The sequence below is a fragment of the Mycteria americana genome, chromosome 5, assembly GCF_035582795.1.
Source record: "Mycteria americana isolate JAX WOST 10 ecotype Jacksonville Zoo and Gardens chromosome 5, USCA_MyAme_1.0, whole genome shotgun sequence".
In the NCBI taxonomy this organism is placed as follows: domain Eukaryota; kingdom Metazoa; phylum Chordata; class Aves; order Ciconiiformes; family Ciconiidae; genus Mycteria; species Mycteria americana.
The window spans coordinates 27,756,860-27,777,310 of NC_134369.1; the positions used below are offsets into that span (position 1 = coordinate 27,756,860).

The 20,451-nt window shown below is 42.6% G+C and overlaps 1 long non-coding RNA gene across 2 annotated transcripts; it reads left to right on the forward strand.

Annotated features, from left to right (window-relative positions):
* Positions 1-6,671: 6,671 nt before the first annotated feature.
* On the forward strand, positions 6,672-18,986 carry LOC142410280 (uncharacterized). 2 transcript variants are annotated; one of them, XR_012775893.1, is made up of 3 exons: positions 6,672-6,921; positions 16,856-17,020; positions 17,939-18,986. It is a non-coding gene; the product is annotated as an uncharacterized LOC142410280 (long non-coding RNA). The 2 variants fall into 2 exon arrangements; XR_012775894.1 differs by lacking the exon at positions 6,672-6,921 and adding an exon at positions 6,933-7,748.
* Positions 18,987-20,451: the final 1,465 nt, after the last annotated feature.

Consider the following 20,451-nt stretch of genomic DNA (forward strand, 5'->3'; position numbering starts at 1 on the left):
GACCTAGGCGAGTGAATAACCCCACTGAACACAGGGGCTGTATTTGTATGCTTGAAATGAAGTGTATGTGTAGTACGTAATGTGTAGTAAGTAAATGTATATGTATGTCTCACATTGAATTGGCCTTGGAAACACAAAAGATGTCTTCTGGGGAAAGGAGAGGAGAGGTGGAGGTAGAGAAGGAAGGCAGAGAGACATTCTTTGAGAGAGCGGTTACTCCTCTGCTGTGTGGTGGCATCCAGGAAAAGAGAGAACGGCAACATGTGCTACATCGTGCTGTGGAAGCTGATCGTGTCTAGATGCGTGATGTGATAATATAAGTCAAATATATAGTACCACAGTCTACTCGGGTAGAAAAGTACGTGTCTGTGAAGTGGATGGGTACATGGTCACAGTGCAATTCCCCATTTTTATTCACGTTTCATATGGTGAAATAAAACAGTAGGGTAAATAAAACTGAGATATAAGTATTCTCACAGGAGTTGCGTACGTAAGCTTTTAAGATTTAACTTTTGGTATGTAAACAGGACAATAATTTCTGTAAGCAGCTAGTGACAGTTTCTGTGTGTGCTTGTGGGACACAGAATTTCTAGGAAGGAAGTTGAAGAAGTGAATGTTGCACGGCTCCTATAAACCCTTAAGTCTTTCCATTAAGTCTCAATGTCTCAGAAACCCTTATGTCTACAAAGACAGAAACTGCAGTGCTTTGGTAGCTTGAGGAAGATTTCATTGTATGTATATGCACCTGCCTACGCGTACATGTGATTTCACGGCTGCGTTTTAGAGTCTGCATCATAGAGAGGGCAAGGTAATATAGAAGGGAAGATACAGGTTTTGAAAATGTAAATGGAAGCCATTTTTTTTTTCTGCTGTTGATAGTTGTTTCTGAAAGCATTGTGGTTTATCCTGGAAAAAATGAGGGTTACACAAATATATGCTTTGGAAACTGTGATTAAACAAGGTCCTGGTGCAAGACAGTCACGGTTCTGTATCGGTTTGGAGTGTTTCATGTAGCTTGTGCTCAGCACACAGAGGAGAAATAGTTATTCGCGATTGGTAGCAGGGAGGTACAGTGTTTCCCTCCCCATGCAAACCAAAGTGGATAGATGCCCTCTAATTTCCTTCGGCCTATGTCAAGAAGGGTATTTATCACTAATTTAAAAGCATACAGAAAGGTACATGCAGGGGCTGGTTTTTTCCCTTGAGTTTGCATAGGAAAATAATTGAAGGCAAACATTTTATGTTATAGGGGATATATTGGTCTGCATATGGCATTCTTTTGTTGCAGATTATAGACCCAGAGGCCTGATCCTGCTGTCAGTGAAGTTAATGGCACATTTCCTATTGATTTCAGGGAAAGAAGGAGCAGACCACAACCTAACATGAGACAGGTGAAAGCTGCTCCATTAGAAGGATGCTGCTCATTACATTTAGGCCCCCAAATTATTTTTTCTTAGTGTCCTGGGAAAGAGATGGACATGAATTGTTCATATTATAAGTGTAATGAGGATTGTTTAAAAATGTAAATGTAGTTTTTAACATTGCTGAACCAAAAATATAAAAGATTCTGCCAGTGCATGAAAGTGAAACTGGCTGAGAACAAAAGTGAAACCAACAGGTGACTTTCACTCCCCAGGCTGAGTGAAATGCAGCAAAGTAAATCCTAAACAGGTGATGCTGAAGAGTAAATTTGAATTGTAAAATTTTCTTTACTTTTATTAGCATAGAAAAGTGTTGCTAGTGATCTAGATAAAGATTGCCCCTAAGATAGGTGTTTTCTCTTGATAGTATCTCTTTAAAAAGTCAGAATCAGTTAAAAATGTCTATTTTTTTCTTTATGATATTAAAGGGCATCTCTACATGTTACCCCCTTTTCCTTTTTCATGCTTTGCATCACAGGCTTGCAAGTCATTTACACTTAGTACGCTGACAGGAGCATGTACTAGAGCAGGACTGGGCTCACCTTGCTTTACAAAAGTATGGGTGACTGTAATCGGCAAGTTCCTAAAGAAGGAAAAAAAAAAGGTATCTTTAAAAATATATTAAAATGATGGTAGAATGTGTTTAATCTGTAAAACACTAAAAAATGACAGACAGTATAGCAATTGGGAGAGAGAGACATTCAGTTCTTCCTGCCCAGTCTAATAGGATCCGCAGGAGACAAACGTACAGAAAAGTGGGCAAAGACCAAACAAAGCAACAGCAGAGGGTAAAAAAAACCATAGGGTGCCATAGAGGAAAAAAGAGAATGAAGGAAAGAAATGGTTTAGATAAGTTAACATTGTGCAAAATGCTTCCTTGGCTCACATTTGTCAATGTCTAGGAAATTGGGTGGAAAAATACATGTGCGGCAACAGTCTGCTAGAATCTAAGGAGTATGAGGAGAGTAAAATATGTGGAAGGAGAAGAGTAAAAGATGGAAGACAAGATTTCAACACAGGCAGATCCTTTCCCCCCCCCCCCCCCCCCAAAAAAAAAAGGCAGTTTAGTCATAAATACTACACCCTACGGTGCCGAGGCTTTCTGACCATGACTTACATTGATAATGCTTATTAAATGACAAATTGAAACAAGGGTTTTTTTGGAAACGTAGTACACCGTGAATTTGTACTCATTATCTCAACTTTTTTTCCTCTCACATTTGTTTGAAAAAGTGTAGAGGGAAAGAGGGCATAAAAATGGTGTATAGACAGAGATTTTAGCTGGTATCTTCCTCGCAGGTGAAGGGAAGAGATAGAAGTCTCAAAACTACAGGCCTGTGTAAATTCTGCAGCGTCACAAATAAGTACACAATAGCACAAATCACAGAAAAACGGGTAAAGCAAACACCATATTTACCTGAGAAGGTATTCAGCTTTTAAAACGGGGGAGGGAAAAGTTGCCATGGGAAGGAATATCTCAGGACTCTGTCCCTCATGTAAATGGCTCTTAAAAAAAAATTAGATTTCAATATATGTAAAATAATTTTTTTTCTTCTTTTTTAATATAAGATAATGCCATTTGCAGATTAAATGTTGCTAATGAGATGGAGCATGCAACAGTATATAGGCCTCAGAACTGAAAACCAGGTCTGGAGAATCCGGTACTTCAATTGACCATGTATGGAGCTAATTTTTGACATGTGTACCTGACTTATCAAAAACGATTTTGAGGACTCTAATCAGAATGTAATGGGAGTTTTAAAAATGCTTTTCAGACCAAGAAATACAAAGCCTTGTGAGGGCCAGATAATTTGAATGTGCAGAAATGGATCTAAGCATATAATAATTTTAATCTATTCTCTCTTATGTTACAGGGAGCGCGGCACAGCCCCTGTTCTGGACAGGATGGCCGTCCAAGGGAAGCAAGCATCACTTCTCAGGTAACGTGCTGTTACTGATGGCTTTCTACATAGGGAGAAAATAACTTTTCTGTTTGGATTAAATAATACCTGACCTTTTGGCCTTTTCAGTGTTGGAGTTTATTGACATTTCAGACTGAAATATTTTTGTTTTATTTTGAGCGAGGTGAGGAGGCAAAGTGTTGTGAGGGAGGGAAGTTAATGTCAAGTCCTTCTGAAGTCGGGTCGGTTGCAGAACAGCAGTGCTGACAGTAGTATACTGGATTTTCCCATTAAAAGATGCAAATGATAGGATGTTAGAGAAAGATAGATGTATTTGTGAGCTGTGGTGTGTGTTTCAGTTCACCTTACATTAGAACAGCAAATAAATTGGAAGTGGATGCTGTAATTTATGCTTGGTCAAAGACAGGGGTAAAAAAATTAGTTCTTTCTAATTGTATGTGGCTTTATTGTATTGACAAATATATTTGATGTGGTAGCAATTAAAAATAGTCTGTTTTGATTAAGTTGAAGGAATGGTACTTGTTTTTAAAGCATGCTGGTTAATTAAGCAAGAGTCAGTAAATGGCATAAAGCTATAGATAGGAAGCTTTTTGAGAAAATGCAATTCCTTGAGGTCAAATTAGTCAATAAGTAAAATTTTCTGATCAGGAAAGAGGCTATATTTCTGAGATATTTTATACTTTGTGTAAGCTTGTTATACACCAATAGAGAGAGGAGCTGTGTTTAAGTGTTGGACTTGCTGTTGTATTATGGTACATCACTTGTTCTTTCTGTTTTGAATTGTTGATTCAACTCTGATAATTTAGACAAGAGAGAAATGTAAATTCCATTTACCAAATGGGATGTTTGTAGCATTTAAAAAAGAGAGAGATTAAAAATGGTTAGAAGTCTCTAAAATCTGTGATGTTGTTCTGTAGCCTTTTAAAAGGCAAAAATCCAAATAATGATATTTCCAGTGGCAAAATAATATACAATATCTAAATCCAATATAAACTGCTGTTAGAAGAGCTTTGAGATAAACAATATGTGAAGATAGGAAGCTAGGATTTTGCAGTATTTTTCTTCCCCTAGTCTCCCTCCTTTTTGGCAAGGAAAATTGAAAGATTTCTTTTAAATATAAAAGGAATAAACAAATAAAATTGGAATGAAACATTATACTTGATATTTGCTGAAATTTGTTGTCTTAGAAGTATTTTGGGTTTTAAATGTAAGTGCTGTGAAATAGTTCAGATCTCAAAGTTTGTGGGGAGAAAATGTTTCAGCATCTTTGTTCATACCTGAGGAATCCATTTTAGAAGTCCATTTTCCCTGTTTGCAAAATACATTTTTATTAGATCTATGTATTTGGGTTAAGACTTACTTAAAATTACTTAATTAGGTTATACTGAAATTCTAAGTGATTTAAAAAGAAGGATTATGGTAATATGACAAAACATAACACTATTTTCATTGAAATCCTTAAATAAAGCCCTTTTAACATGCCAATTTTAAAAATCTATAAATTTGGGGTGTTAAAATAGTACAAAATATAAAAAGGCCAAACTCATAATGGAATGTATAATCCTGTACCAGTGAGCAGGGATTTTGTAGGTACGTCTGGAACATGGGAGGAGGTCATTTACACCTTCAGTTTGTTTTGGAGCAGTTCCCTTGTGATATTGTCCTTTTTAAGACTTTATTATATATATGTAAAATAATTCTAAAATGTTTGTGGTTTATTTGTAAAGAGAAAATGTAGAGAAAGAGGTAACAGTGTAGGTGCGCTAAGCTAGATGGCAATTGATTGTGTTTTCCCAGGAAATTTTGAAAAATATACCAAAGTAAAAATTGCCAGAGTAAGGAATAAATTCTAAATAATTGTATTTGTGCCGTTTGGAATAGCATGGCTGTGAATTGTCTTTAAAAACCTCCTGTAAGTGTCTGAAAAACAGTACAACATAAAAAGGCTTTCCAATTGTGTTTTCTCTAGATAAAGCTATTGGCTTGTAGGCTGATTTAAGGGACAAGGTATTAAAAAATAAACTTAAAAAAAAGAGCTATATATGTGCTTTTCTTATCGATAAGTTTTTTTTTTTAAAAAAAGGAAAACGTATATGTGTTTCTTTCCTCTGTGTTGTTTATGGTCTGAAATAAATAATACATTTGTAGTGATTTATTTTTTAAAAAGAAGTATTTGTATGAAAGATCTGGCAGTAGGTTTGTCTTACTTAGTATTTTAATTTTGGAGAAATAGCAGAATGTTTCTGGATATTTGCATTTGTTTCAGAGGTTGGAGCATAAGCCAGATTTCTGTGTAGTCTGCCAGGCAGTTACACGTCTGAGCATGTTACAGTTTGTAGCACTACAAATTAGAGCTATTTGACTTGTATTTGCTGCACAAGGCTTTCATAAAAAATACCACAAATAAAATATATAGGGGATGAGCTCTGCATGTGCACGGGGGGCATCTCGGGGCACGGATGCTGAGCTGCAGAGGGGGGTCGGGTGAGACCCAGTGAATTTTACTCTGAGGTGCTGCTTCTGCATGAACTTGTGCTATCTGTCCCCATCCCTCACTTACTTTAAAAATGGATTCTGACTCTCTGGGTTATTTTGTAGTTCACAGTGGGTTAGCCGTATGCACATCATTCGCTACGTATTTTAAAAGAGGAGCTGAAAAAGTGCTGTATGTGTTAGTCATATGTATACTGAGTGCCTATATGAAGATTATATGGGAAGGAGGACAAAACATGGTAACGTGACTTGAGTTTTCACATTACTTTCACTGCAGGATAACACAGCATTTCCTGGTAACTTTGTCCCAAAGTTTCCTGGGGGTTGTAAGGCTATTTTTGAGTTAATTTACTTACTACAATTTGTCTTTTGAAACAAAAATTTAAAAAACCCCGAACAGTTGGAAGAAGGTATTTCACCTGCTTTTTATTAATTGGCAGGGAGCGGGCAATTAATACCACCGCCGCCAGTAACAAGCAGCAGTAGTTGGGACCAGAAACCACACTGCAGGAGCACAGAGACCTGCCACAGCATCAGCGGACCGGGGCCAGGGCTGGGGCTGGGGCTGGGCCGGGCCGGGCCGGGCCGCTCGGAGCAAGCACTGCCGCCGGGCCGGGCCGGGGGCGGCTCTTCTTCTACGGGCCGCGGAGAAGCCGGGCCGAGGCCCCGGGCGGCCTGGCGGCGGAGGGCCCGCCGCGAGGAAGTGGTGGCGACGGGCGGAGGGGGGAGAGCCGGGCGGGCGGCGAGGGGCCGGCGGCTTGCGGAGGCGCCTCGGCGCCGCAGAGGGTTAACGGCGGCGGGGCCGGGCAGGCTGGGAGTTGTAGGCGCCGTGGCATGCCGGGAGCTGTCGTAAACGCCGCCGCGGCGCCCGCCCGGTATGGCGGGCCGCCTCTCTCCCGCCAGGCGGGAGCGCGGCCGGGCCGGACGTCCCGGGCCTGCCTGCCCTCAGCCGCCACGCTGGGGCGGCCCGTGCCCGGCCGGCGCCGCTCGAGGAGCGCTGGCTTTATTCCCCGCTCCGTGAGGACCAGCCCCGGGGCGCTGGCACGGCGCGGCCTGGCCCGTGTGCCTGCCTCAGGCGCCGGCAGGTCAGTGGCGGATTTGCCCCTTTCCCCCGGGGCCGGCCAGGCCGGGCGTGCCCGGCCAGCCCTGGCCTGCCCTGGTGCCGGCGGAGGCGCTGGCCCGCTGTGCCCGCCGGGGAGCGGGCGGGGGCCGGGGCCGGGGCCTCCCTCTCTCACTTTCTGCCCGCGAGTGAGCTCCCCGCCGCGGTGTCGGCCGTGCGCTGCGGGGCGCCCCGGGGCACGGGCACCGGCCGGGCGGGCGATGGTCCGTCGGTGGTGGGGGCGGAGGATCAGGCCGAAAGCCGGCCCCGGCGGCCGCGGCGCGCTGGGCCTGGGTTGGCGGGCAGCCGCGCTCCGCCGCGGCGCCATGCCGCAGGGCGGCGGGGCACTGGCCGGGCCCGGCAGGGCCTCCCTGCGGGCTCGCCCAAAGCCTCTTCCAAGCGGGAGGGTGCTTTTTTTAAACAACATGTGCGGCTCATCTGCATGGCTCCCGCTCAGGGCTCTGCGTCCCCTCTGCGCCCCTGGCGTCCCGCCGCACCTGTGGCTGCTCGGGGCCCCGGCCGAGAGGCTGGCTCACAGCGTGTGCTGAGTTTTGCATCCACTTTCTGGTGAGCTCTCTATCGAAACGAACAGCTATGCCTTCCTGCGGCCTCCTGCGGGAGTCAGCTTGCTCGGATAGCAAACGCTTGCACGTGGCAGGAGTGGGTCTCGGTTTTTATCTACAAGTTTGTTTGGGTTTTTTTTTTAATGTGAAAGGGAAGAATTAAGATGCATGAAAGTGCTGAAGTGTGTTGAAGTTATGGAGGGATAAACCCAGGAAGCAAACAGGACTTGGTTGTCTTCCTGATAGCAAGGTATTTTCTCTGAGGACAAAGCAGGGAAGGAAGAAAAAGAAGGAAAAATATTACATGTTAATTTAATTTACGCTAATAGTGGGCCTAAAGTGCAAAATCAGCTTCTTGTTAAACATTCTGATATTTTAAAGGAATTTGTTGATTAGCTGGAGGTACGTTATTTTATGTATGAAAGGAATGACAAATAGTAGTACATGAAGTAAATCAATCTGAAGTGAATTTGGTAAATTTTGTTGTGGTTTTGTTTTTTTTTTCCCCTCCTTACTTTTTGAAGGCAAGTCTTGAAAGATAGTGGTGCCACACGTCAGCAGTTAGCTGAACTTCTTGGGGCTGAGCATGCTTAAACTTCTCATGTGAATGGAACGGGAAGGATTCTCGTTAGGTAGTTTCTTTTTCTTGGTAATATTAATCCTCTTGAAATGCAGAAGAAAACTATTTTTTTGTTAACTAATAAATGAAGATGTGCAAAGAAGATAACACTGTTGAGATTAAACAAAAAAGGGAAATGTGCTGTAATAGGTTTGTTTTCTATTGCACATGTTACACTTCAGTTCTGAGAAGAGGTCTACAAACTTTTTTGTATTTGTGTCAGAAAGCATATCAGATTTTGCCAATCATCATCACCTGAAGTACAGTCCCTGAAGTATATGCAGATGAGTGTGATTCTCGGAAGAAAGATAGCAAAGAAATTACATTTATTTTCTTTTTTTTTTTTTTAGGGAAGGTGTTGTTCTAGTGGAGGAAAAAAACATTGTTTTGCTTAGAAGAGAAACTCTTGGGTAGACACAAAAAAGTGATAAGTGTCTAAGTGCCTGCTTTATAACCCCTGGTGGTTTGGACTTGCAGAATTAAGCTGTTGAAGATGACTTGAGATACAAAATCATTAAGTCCAGAACAAAATAAAATATAAAAGCTCAAGACAGGGAAAATGTGAATAATGTATTGTAATGTGTTTTAAACTTATTAGCGTATGGCCCAGTCTATTCCCATCTGAAAAGAGCCATTGCTTTTCCAGTTCTTCAATAGGAAATTAATTTTACTGGATTCTGTTTTCTTATTTCAGTGGCCATGGAAGTGCATTAGCACAATAAATACAATATATCCCCTTTCCAAAAATGTACAATCTAGCTTTAAATACTATGTAAGCAGTGGAAGCTATATGTAAAGGGAGCCAAATAATTGAGGGTACCCAATGGAAAGACAAGATTTGTAATACAGATGATCTAATCTGACAGCTATAGTACACTTGGCTGTAGAAGAGTTTTTGAAGGGCAAAATAAAAGACAGAGAAAAATGAAAGGGGGGATGAAATGCAACATATTTTTAGCAAAACCAGACTGTGCCAGACCAACTTGTTACCTTATGCTTGGATTTTCTAGGCGGAGGAAATACACTAGATCTAATACATTTCATTGTCAGGAAAGTATTTAATATTGTACCATGTGAGGAAATTACGTAAAATGGAGAAAATTTGGATTAATTACATTGTAAGGTGACTTGGGAATGCACTGACAGATAATAGGTGGAAAGAGAATGTACGGATGAAAAGGAGGCTGCAAACTGGATTTTTCAAAGATTATATTGGAAATAATTTTAATTTTTTCCTTAGTGACACTAGTGAAAACTAGTGAAGACACAGTAGAACTGTGGTAGTAAAATCTTAACGACACAAAATTGGTGGACTGTATTGATAGAGAGGAGGATTGGAATATCCATATACCAACAAGATGAATCAAAACTGAGATTAATAGAATTAGTTGAGATTTAGTGATGCAAATAGAAACTAATCACAATTTATTCTAGAAGAGTTTATCACCTTAGTGGTGAATTGGTAGTCGGTGGTGTAGTCAGCAGCAGAATGATAGCATACTGCTATGTGATGTGGCTGAGAAAAAAAAATGATGTCCTAGAAAGTATTAGGGGAGGGATTTCCTGTATATATAGAAAATATTAATGTCAAATTATATGGCATTAGTGAGACCTTTTCTGGAGCCCAACTGTCACCCGCATTCAGATAAAAGGATTCAAACAGACGGATGGAACAGATGCAGAGAAGGACCACATGGATGTTAAGAGGAACAGAGAGACTGTTAATGGAAAGACACAAAAGTGACAATTACACAGTTTTTATACAGGGGAGGAAAATAATTATGTGAGCTCAAGATTAGAGTAAACGAGCCAAACAAATGCGTATAAAGGGGATAATGAGCACAGTTTGCTGGAAACTACAGGAAGAGTTCTAACTATCAGACCACCGATATTCTGGAGCGGTTTCAAATGAGAAAGAAGTTTAAATTTCTTTTAAAATGAAGTTTGATAAATCCAGAAAAGAACATCAATGTTTGGTTCTGCCTGGTAGTGGAGAATTTGACTTGGGAATCCTGGATATCCCCTCCCTTAATTCTGCATTCTTGTGTATCAGTAAAATGGATTCTGAGATTGATATGTACATTTACAGTGGGCCCATTTTGAAAGTGCTGCTGGTTTTTTGTTATCTTAATTTCCTTTTCCGTTAATCAAGTTCTTTTCTTTGAGCCCCTTACTAAAAGCAGAGTAGTTTGGTTATATTTGCTATCAACTGCTTATCACCTGCGCACTCTGAATTGTGCTGGCAGAAGAGAAGTGATGTGCTTTACCTCACTGACTTTGACACTGGGAGTAGACAAACTGTATGGTTTTGATGCCATGGTTGAAGGTGTACTCGCATAGTGCTGCCTGACTTCTTGTCCCTGGATGGGCTATTTGTAGAAGTCTTCATGGAACAATTTTTAGGAAAGTATTTAAATGAAAAACTTAAAGTCATTTAGGGCAAGACAATACTGCACTCTGAAACGTATGTGTAGTCAGCTCCCTTGGGATGTTACCTGAGACCTTGTATCTTTTTTTCTAGCTTTTAGACTGTATTGTTTTTACATACAGCACTTAGTGCAGCACTGAAGAATTAACAGAAGAACCTTAAAATTAAAGAACATTGTTTTTCATCGAGGCTACCATACTCTAGGCAGACATAGTAGGTTTTTACTTGGCATTTTTGCTATTTAGGAAATCTCCACAAAGAGGGAGTTAAGCAATCATTGCTCAGCCATCCATTTTAATTTTATTTTTCAGTCCACAACTGTCGCAGGTAATTCAAAGAGAAAGAATTTATTTTAAGGAGGTAACTTCCCATTCAGTGGTCAATAGAAAATTAAATGATGGAATCAATCTAATCATCAGTGTATGCATGAAGTGCTACCAGTGGCACTTCCACTAGTTGCTGAAGCAGAGGAGTGAATGGATTATAAGGATTAAACTTGCTTCATCCCCCTAGAGGTGAACAAGTCGTGAAAATGGAAGGCTTATTTGGTAGGAGACGGTATGAAAGACTTGGAAGACAAAATAGAAATGTGTGTTATCTCCAAATGGTTTCTTGCACATTTTTTCTATAATAGGTGGTGGGATATGAGCTACAGACAGAATCTCGAAGCTTACAGGGCAGAAATGTGACCGTAAAGTGATTCTATGAGTATGGAATGAAACATGCTTGGTGGTTACTTAACCTGGATTCCTGAATAATATTTTTCTCTTCCATCATAAGTCTGATTCTTTAAAGAAAACTATTCCTATTCATAGCAGATGCTGTCTCTTTTTCTTTTCTTGACCTTTTTGAATTGGAAGGAAGTCATGGAGTTTCCCACTGAAATGGTGGGAACACAGTGTTAGGACTACAGCAAAGGAAAATTTTCTGACCTGATTTGCCCATGTCCTCAAACAAGGCTTTCCACCGCAAAAAGAGGCACTTCCACTAGTGTCACCAGTTTTTTGTTCTCTTGTGCTGTATTACGCCTCTTGAAATACTACTGATTGGAGGAGCAAATTTATGGAAGTGAGAAGCATTCATGTGATAAGGTTGATAATTACGTTTGCATGATTCAATAATAAAGCAAAACAGCTAATATTTTAATATTAAAAATAAGGTGTTAGTGCTGTTATTAAAGAGTAGGACAAATCTATTCTTTTGCTGGTTTTATGTAAAAAGTCTGGGAGGAATGTGTACACATGTATACTCACAGACACGCATATGTATATACCCCTGCTTTGCTGCATATGCTGGCTGATGAGTAAAAATAGCAGAGGATCAATATAGAAAAGTACTGGGAACTTACACACTGAACAAAATCAAAGTATGCCAGAGCGTGATTTAGTAGCAGTAGACTGGGAAAGGGATGGTTTGCTGCAGCCTGCAACAGTATTTTTGTGGGTTTTTTTATTGTTGTTTGTTTGGTTTAATTATTATTTGTAGGAATGCTTTGGAGCCAGGTCATCGCTGCTGTAAATCTTCAGATTTTCATTGATGTCTCCAGAGGGACAGGGATTTACGCCCCTGAATGGGTGGCCTTCTGAGTGGGGACATTACTATGGTGTCTTTGGTCTTACATCATTTACTTTCTCTTATTCCCAGAAAGAAAAAAACAGTCAAAGGAGAGGTGATGATAAGCTCCTCGATAAGCTCCTCCCATAGGGGGGAAAAAAAGAAAGCTCAGTACCTCTACAATGGTCATACAGTTGGTACAAAAGCTGTTGGATGCTGTTGTTATAGCAGCATCTGTAGGAACAGAAAGAGCAAGAGGAGAAATAGGAATTTTGGCATTCCCCTGGTCTCTCTCCAACTTGTGAAAATCCTGGGATGGAGGGAAGTGCCATCTTTTGGAGCTACTTATTTTGTTTTCTGCAGTGCCTTCATATACAGAAACTTCTCTCAAAATTTAATCAAAGCAGAATAGCTAATAAGTAAGTAGGAGAAAACTCTTGTTGGTACTTGTTTCAGAGTGGCGGTGGTCATTTCTGTCTCAAGTCTTTCTATGGAAAGAGAGTCCAAATAATTGCGACTATTCTTATTGCGGTATTCAGGTAGATGACAGCTTGGTTTAAATTACTAAGGCGAAATGAGTTTTGCTCTCCCACCATCAAGCACAAAGAAGCATCGAGTTAGAGAAGCCAGACCTTACCTGTTTGAGCAAGGCAATATTCTCCTACCATAAATTTCCCAACATAATATCGACCTTTAATACTTCTTTTCCTATTACTATCCAGAACACCTAGTTGCCTTCTCGGCATCTAAAGATAAAGCTTAGGCCCCCCCAAATCACCTGCTCAGGCGCCATCCAACTGTGAGAGGACCTCAGTTCCTGCCCCTAGATTTCTCTGCCTGCCAAGGTCACAGTGACCTTAGTGCTGGTGAGCAGTGCAGGTGTGCTGGGCTGTACCAGCATGGCACTCCCCCTCCAGTGTTAGAGAGGTCCTGCTTCTGTCCTGCCATGTCTCCTAAAGCAGGTCTGCTGCGGCTGGGCCTCATGAAGTGAGACACACTGTGCATCAGTGGTCTGCCAGTTCAAGTGTGTGAGACATGGAAGTTCAAATCTCATGCCTACCTCAGCAGATATATCTCCTAAGAGCTCATGCTTTGTTCCCCCCAGGACCTCTGAGGTGTTCAGAGAAGACAGGTACGGGATGAGTGTGCATGTTGGAAGAACTGTTACTGTTTGGGCAGGAGAGAGTGCAGTGCCACATTGCTGAAGCCGATGGTTAGGGCAACCATCTGCAATGATGTGTACTTGGGATCCAAATCTGTGTTGTAATGGGGAGCAGTATACAATCCTGGGAATGACTGAATCTCCCAGGGTGTTTTTAAAATGCCGGCTTTAATGGTTAAAACTTCAATGGTAGAACTCTTTAGGAAGTCTGGAAGCTGGACATTTTAAAGAATTATGGAGAATTTGAAGAATAAAATACAGAAGCATAATTGGATGTTAAAGATAGGAAACAGGTTTTTTTGCTCTCAACTTCTGTCCCTGGTAGGGGGGGACAGCTAGTTCCTGGTTGAAGTCTCTGCCCCCACGTTTCCTCATGTGCAAACTAGGAGTGATACGTAGTACTTAACAGGCATTCTTCAAAGTGTAATTCATGTTCGTGAAATACTGGGAGCGGCCAAGATGAAGTCTTCTAGAAGTACCAGGTTATGGCAGGGGCACCAGAACTGTCTGGCAAGTGGATCTTTAAGGAGACACTTGAGGAAGATGGATTTTTTTAAAAGGATATGATGGCAAAGCTAGTCACCTGGGATATGGAAGAGGTGAAGTAGTTATGTGGAAGAGAGGAAATTTCACATGATTCTATCCTATGGATATGAACCAGCTCATGCTAGGCAGACTCTCTCAGGGACAACAGGTGCATTGGGGGGGGGGGTGTGGAGGGAGGGCTATAGACACAATCTCACATTCAATATACTCCACAAAAGGATGCAGTGAAAGAGGGTTCAGTGTATATAATACAGTGCAGGGGATGAACAGTAGGTTATAGATGAGGAGACAAAGGTTTATTATCAAATGTAGTCCATCATCTGGGTCTGAAAGTGAATGCATCATGCAAGGTGACACTGAGTGTTGGCAGTGGCGTGAGGAACATGCATTCCTGAACTTTGTTCATTTTATGTGGACAAGTATCTGTATCGCTTATCTACAGTTACGAAACTAGGTAGCAGAGACATCAAGGATTAAACAATGAGAACACAGTATTTTGTTTCTACAGATAATATTTTCAGCTCAAAATCAATACATTTCAGTGGGCTGCAGGATTGAAGAAGGTTAATCTTCTGTTGCCACGGCCCCATATTACGTCTCTCCACTAAACACATGCTGCAATTGGATTTGCAGCATGCACAAATACTAGAATTTTTTTTGAGAAGTACTTGATTCCCAGCGTTGCTGGGGATTAAAAAAAACCCCAAACTTTATATGCATGTCCTACTTGAGCCTTTCCTTGGTTTGCGTGATGAGAGGATCTGGAGCTCCCCATTGTAATCACTTCTGAGAACTCTAAATGGGGAATGGCAACAAAAAGAGGAAATTTGAGATTTTACAAGAGACTGGCCTGTTAATCCCTAGTAGGTAAAAGTGAAAAATCCCTGTATAAAGTACTAGAAGTCTGTAGTGCCATTTGCATTGTTCCCTATTCTTAAGAAGAATTGAACGGACCTTCTCATAAAGAGCAGTGTGCATCTGCGTGGCATGTTAAATTTACAATCTGTAGACTCAACTAGTTAATATGCCAACTACTGTCTTGCTTTAAGTTCTGTTTAGCTTCCATTGCTACATTTTCCTGGAGTGATTTGTTGTTGAGAACTTTGGGACTTCAATCCCTGAAGCAGAAGGACAGGTTGCTGACGCCCCAGGTTTATTTAAGAAACAAGAAGGAGTGTATAGCTGTTACACAGCGTGGTAACCTAAGATGCCTGGATGACTCAGTTTCAAAGCTAAGACTTATGTTTCAAAGCTGACTTGTGTTTGCAGGTTCCTGTCCTCATAGAAACTATAGTCAAAAGTGTGCAGTTGCAGCATGGGAGACACGCAAATCAAAATTTGGGCTTGCTCATTTATTATGGCACTCAGTGGTACCAGTTCCATCCCTTTCTCTCAACCTGCTGCTGTCTGGCTCACTTGCACCTGTAAGGTCTGCAGAGCAGGGATGAGCGGCTCTTCTGTGGTTGTTCTGTACCTGGGTGAGTTGGGTGCCCCTTCTTCATGAGTGCTGAGGCGCCTTGTGTTAGGCCCACAGGACTACTGGAGGGGCTGAGAGCGAGAGCCAGTTAGCTGCTGCTGACCAGGCCTGAGTCTAAAATGTAGATCCCCAAACCCCTGCTTCCTGGGGAGCATGCCAGGAGTGAGGAGGGTTATACAAATACCTGCTTCCAGAGTTGCCCAGATACACTGCTTTAACACATGCTTAAGATTTATGCATGGGATGGGGCTGAGAATGTCTACTTCAGTGCCCCAGTCCCTCCAGTCCCACTGGCCTTCCCTCCCATCATTGCAGCTGATGGACAACCTGGAAATTCTGTGTGCTGTGTAACAGCTTCAACCTAGAGCAACTCACCCAGCACACATCTGTGCCATGCTGTTAAGACACTTCGCTGGTGCAAGCTGTTTCAGGCAGAGCAGGGAAGACAGTTCCTGGGTGAGTGCTAAATAGCGTGTGGGCTTGGAGGGGTACCATGACCCCTGCAAGGGGATGGAGTAGGTGCCTAAGAAAAGGCTCAGGATTGGGAATTCCAAACAAGGTATCTTGCCTCACCCCAGCTGCTGTTTGAGGTGTCTTGAGAGATTTATTGGCATGTCCAACTGGTTCCTGTAGAGCTCTTCACTTAACAGGATGGACAGTGTAGATCCCGTTCTTAGGTATTCTACTTTTTGCCTTCAGTGTGCACCAAGGCAGGGTGTCTTAATTTGGGGCTGTGGATTTAGGCTAAGACACACTGCAGTGCTCAGCAGTGCAACAGCCAGGCCCTTTATTGAATCTGGCCTCGCTGCAATAAGTGTGAGTAATGGTAAGAGAGGCATGAGAGCAGAATGACTGTACAGGAGGGAGAGCTGCACTTGACTTGCTAGAATGAAAAACATATTTGTAAAGGGATAAAATTAGCGCTGGGTACAAGAATGCCATTTAATGAAACAAATGACTACACCTCTTCTCAGTGGCAGGAAAAAAGTGACACATCACAGATAACCAGCAGTCCCCCATCCTGCTCTCAGGGTTGCTGCAGAGTAGATGGCACTGCTGTCTGGGCTAGCCAGGCTGGGGTGAGGAGTGGATCCCAGTGCTGAGGGCTCCCAAGTGCCAAGACCCCCTGGCCACATGCCTCACTGTATGTACAGTGACTGACTGACTTTGGTTCTTATCTGTGGGCTTGTAGTAAGAGGTGTCTTCCTCAGGTACTGGGAGAGCAGGGCAGGAGGGAGGGTGTACGTGTGAGACATGGGAATGTGGTCTCACTGAGATGCATGATTGCTTGTGAGGTACTTGTGACAGCAAAGTCACAGAAAAAATAATAAAAATGGAATGTCTCTTCTTATTGGATGCTCTTTTATCCCCTATTCGTTGTAGTTTGTTTCTCCTTTCTGCTATATTTTTGCTTTCTTTATGTCTCCTTTTGATGTCTTCCTGTCTGTAGTTCTACATCCTTATTTTTTGTTCATTTTTATTTACTGTTGCTTTTTTACTCATGCATGTCTTTACTCCTTTAGCTTTCCTAAATACTTTCTCTTTTGTCTCTCTTGTGATCTGCCATACAGTTTGGCCACTTCCCATGCGATGGAGCAATGTAGCTGAGTTGTGAGTTGACTTAGGCTTGCATCACCACCCTGAACCAGATTGCATCTGCAGTCATCTGGAACTGACTACATGCCTGAACTGATAAAAGATGCTGTGGAAACGTGGATCTCTGAGGCCTTGGCAAGGTATCGTCATACACATGTTTGTGCATGTTGATGTGAGTACATTGCCTGTCTGTTCCATCAGCTCAGCTGACTGGATGCTCCTTTAGGCTTTGCAGCAGCTTATGGGAAATGGGAACAGACTTGCAAAGCTTGTGGGAAGACTGGGATTAACCCTGAAAAGGGGGATATGCCTGTTGCCCAGGAATGCGTGATGACCGTGAGCAAGAGATCCAAAACCCCTCACTTGACCTTTGTATAATTCTTTCCCTTCCAGTGAGTCCCTTTCACTGCCTGTGACTCATCTTCTTCTAAATGTAGACTGTAAGCCTCTCAGAGGACTGCCTTTCTCTCTGAACAGAGTAGCATAAAAAATAGCAATGCTGTTGAATAACCAGTATTATTTTTTAACACAAAAAACTTGAGGACTGCCTTGCTGTATCTGTGCTTCTCTGTCAAGGGATTTATCGGTTCCCTGAGAGAACAGCAGAGCAGGTTCTGTCGTGACCTGCAACAAGAAGGTTGTTCAGACAAAAGGTATCAGGAGCAGCACAACTGCAGTACAGTGGGCAGTAGATGTTACAATAAAAGATAGGTAGGCTCTGACAAAAGCCAACGAATCTTTCATAGCACCCATGTACTTCCTTCCCTATTTCTGACCCATTTGTAATTGGCAGCATGCTCGTGGTAACTGCAGTGTGGCTTACATGGACATCCAGTAGGAAGTTGCCTGTTCCCTTCAGCAGGCTGCCCAACAGCTATCTCCTTTCTTCCGGCCTCTACATGTATGCTGTCCAGCTGCCCAGTCCACTTCTGTTCTTGACACTTACTGACCCTGGTGATCATACTGTTACCTTCCATCCCTCACTTCAGCTCTTGTTTTGTCTTTGACTTGTAGCAGATCTCTTAGTAGAGCCAAACTGGTTCCTTTTCTCTTTTCAGATGCTTTTTCTGTATCCTGGCTCTTCATTGCCTGGTCCTCTGGAAGACAAAAGAGTGAGAATCAGTGGTGTGTCATTATCCTGCAAACAGTTTGAGAACTGCATTGACAGCCAATAGAATAAAACAGTGTGGTGTGGCCACAGCAAGTGCATGCTCTTTCTAACAATTTACAACTGCACTATGATCCCAACGAGGAGTGATGCTTGAACCTCCCTCTGATTACCTGTGTTCTTTTCTCTTACTGTAACAACATTGTTTCTTTCCAACACACAACTGTTCATGCAAAAATGCCAAGATTCTCCATGCAGATTAAAGTAGGTTTACAAATCAAGGAAAGGCTGGTATGGAACAAAAGGGAAATTAAATTATCCCAGCAGTTTTGCACTTCCTTGCAATCAAAGTCCTGTCTTTGTCGCATGTTATGTAGGATACACACTTGGTGAGGCCTATGAGAATTTTCCTTGTGTGAAGACTGCAGGGGTTATCCCTGGCAAATCACACTATTCTAAAAATGGTGGCCAGTAAGCAATAGGTGGGCTCTCTTGGGAAAAAACGGGAAGAAAACTTGGTGAGAGGTTAATCCTCTGCGGTGTCACCTTTCACAATTCAGTGACTGACAAACAAAAGAAGAAAAAAGGTGAGCTAAATCACCGTGGGGATGGATGCCTCCTGTTGTGGAATAGAATGAAATCCACTGATGTGCTCCCTCCCACCAGATCTGATACAACTGCTATATGATAAAGATTAATTTCTCAAAATGAACCATAAAGATGGTGACTTGACAAATTTTTCATTGCAAAGTGTATGATAGTTTCACGCCTTTAATCTGCATTGCTGCAGACAGTGTATAGTTGAATCCAATGGAGTTTGAATCCCGTATGAATTTAATTGTTTTCCACAAGTAGATTATGAACAGAAACCTTTGATTTCTTTGAGTGAAAAGCCATTGTGTGTGCATATATATATTTAATAACAGGGAATGTAACAAACATTTATTTTTATTAACCTAATAAAACAGATAAACCTATTAAAGCACGTTTTCATTTAATTTCTTTGGTCTTGTTTCCTTTAGTATAAATGAAGGATCATTAAGTGCAATCTCATGTGTCTCAGGACACACAGTTCATTGCATCAGGTAGTTGATGTCATACCGAAGTGTCTTTTTTGAAGTAAGAGCTTTGAGGTTGCAATAGTCTTTGTAACTGCATCCACATGGCACCATAATCCGATCTGGGCCTCAAGGTGCAATGGTCAGGGTGCTACTTAACTGTTGTGTTTAGGGTAGCACCTAATACAAGATCTTTCCAAACTCTGAAAAGTGTAATCCCTGCACTGAGGACCTCATGCCCTATGAACAACAAGCAGGTAAAGGGTAGGGAATGGGGAATGGGACAAGGAGAGATACATTGTAGGTAGTTTGTAAATCCATTCGGTTTACAGTAAGCAGTCTGCAGGAGTGGGATCTGTAAAAGGAAGCTGGATCTGAAGTGTGCCGGGGTTTGGCAGATGACCTCCTGGAGGCTGCATCCAGCATCAACATGGCATGTGGAGAGTCATGCAAAGGAGCGGGTGAGGGAAACGGGCAAATGGCTGCAGCCTGGCAGCAGTGCTTTAGCAGAAGCAGGGAGGGCACGGGAAGCTGGAGGTTGCTGAAAACCGGCTGGTGGCAAAGCTACGTGTGGAGACCCATGAGCATGAGTGCCACCAGCTTGAGTGGCTGCGGCAGCAGCTGGAGAGCCAGCAGGTGAGTGAGGGAAAGAGCGATGTAACAAAATTTGGTGGACAAGGAAGATCAACTCTCTGACTGTTTTGGGTTCAGCTGGGGTTGTTAGTGGGTATCTGGGAAGGCTGAAGCAGGCTCTCCCAGGTGTCAGAGCAGCATGGAAAGAGGATGAAGTCTGAAGCAGAGTGGTGCTTTGGTAGAGCTTGGAGATGACTTCAGTAGTAGTGGCTGGATTTGGGTATGACCTGTTTTCCAAGGCAGGGGAGAAAGAAAAGGCAACATACATAACTACCCTGTATGCCACCTGTCATTAACGACTCAGATGGATGTGGACTTCTGAAAAACCTCATCTAGAGAGGTTTCTTACTGCTTGTAATGAGATAATTGTCAAATAAATCATATAAAAGGCTTGCTTTCTAGAAAAAGATTTTGACACTTGAGAGTCGCAAAAGTCCACCTTTAAAAGCAGCAGTCTCCTCCACCTCCGCTGCTGCTGGACTTTTCTGGCTGACCCACGCATGGCACCAAGTCGCCATTGATTTTCCATCTTCCTCAGCCCCTCCTGTCCTTCCAGCCCGTTCATGCAGTACACCTCAACCACGAGCTGTTGCCGGGCTTCAGCCTCCCACAGCCTCCCGTGTCCCACCCCCCCGGCCCCAGGCTGGTGTCCATGAGGAGGAAGGAGAAGCCCCAGGCCTGTGCATGGGGTACCGGTGGCATGGCCCTAGCAGGTGGCTGGAGGTGGGGCAGAAGGCAGCGGAGCTTTGTGCTCTTCTCCGCCACCACCACG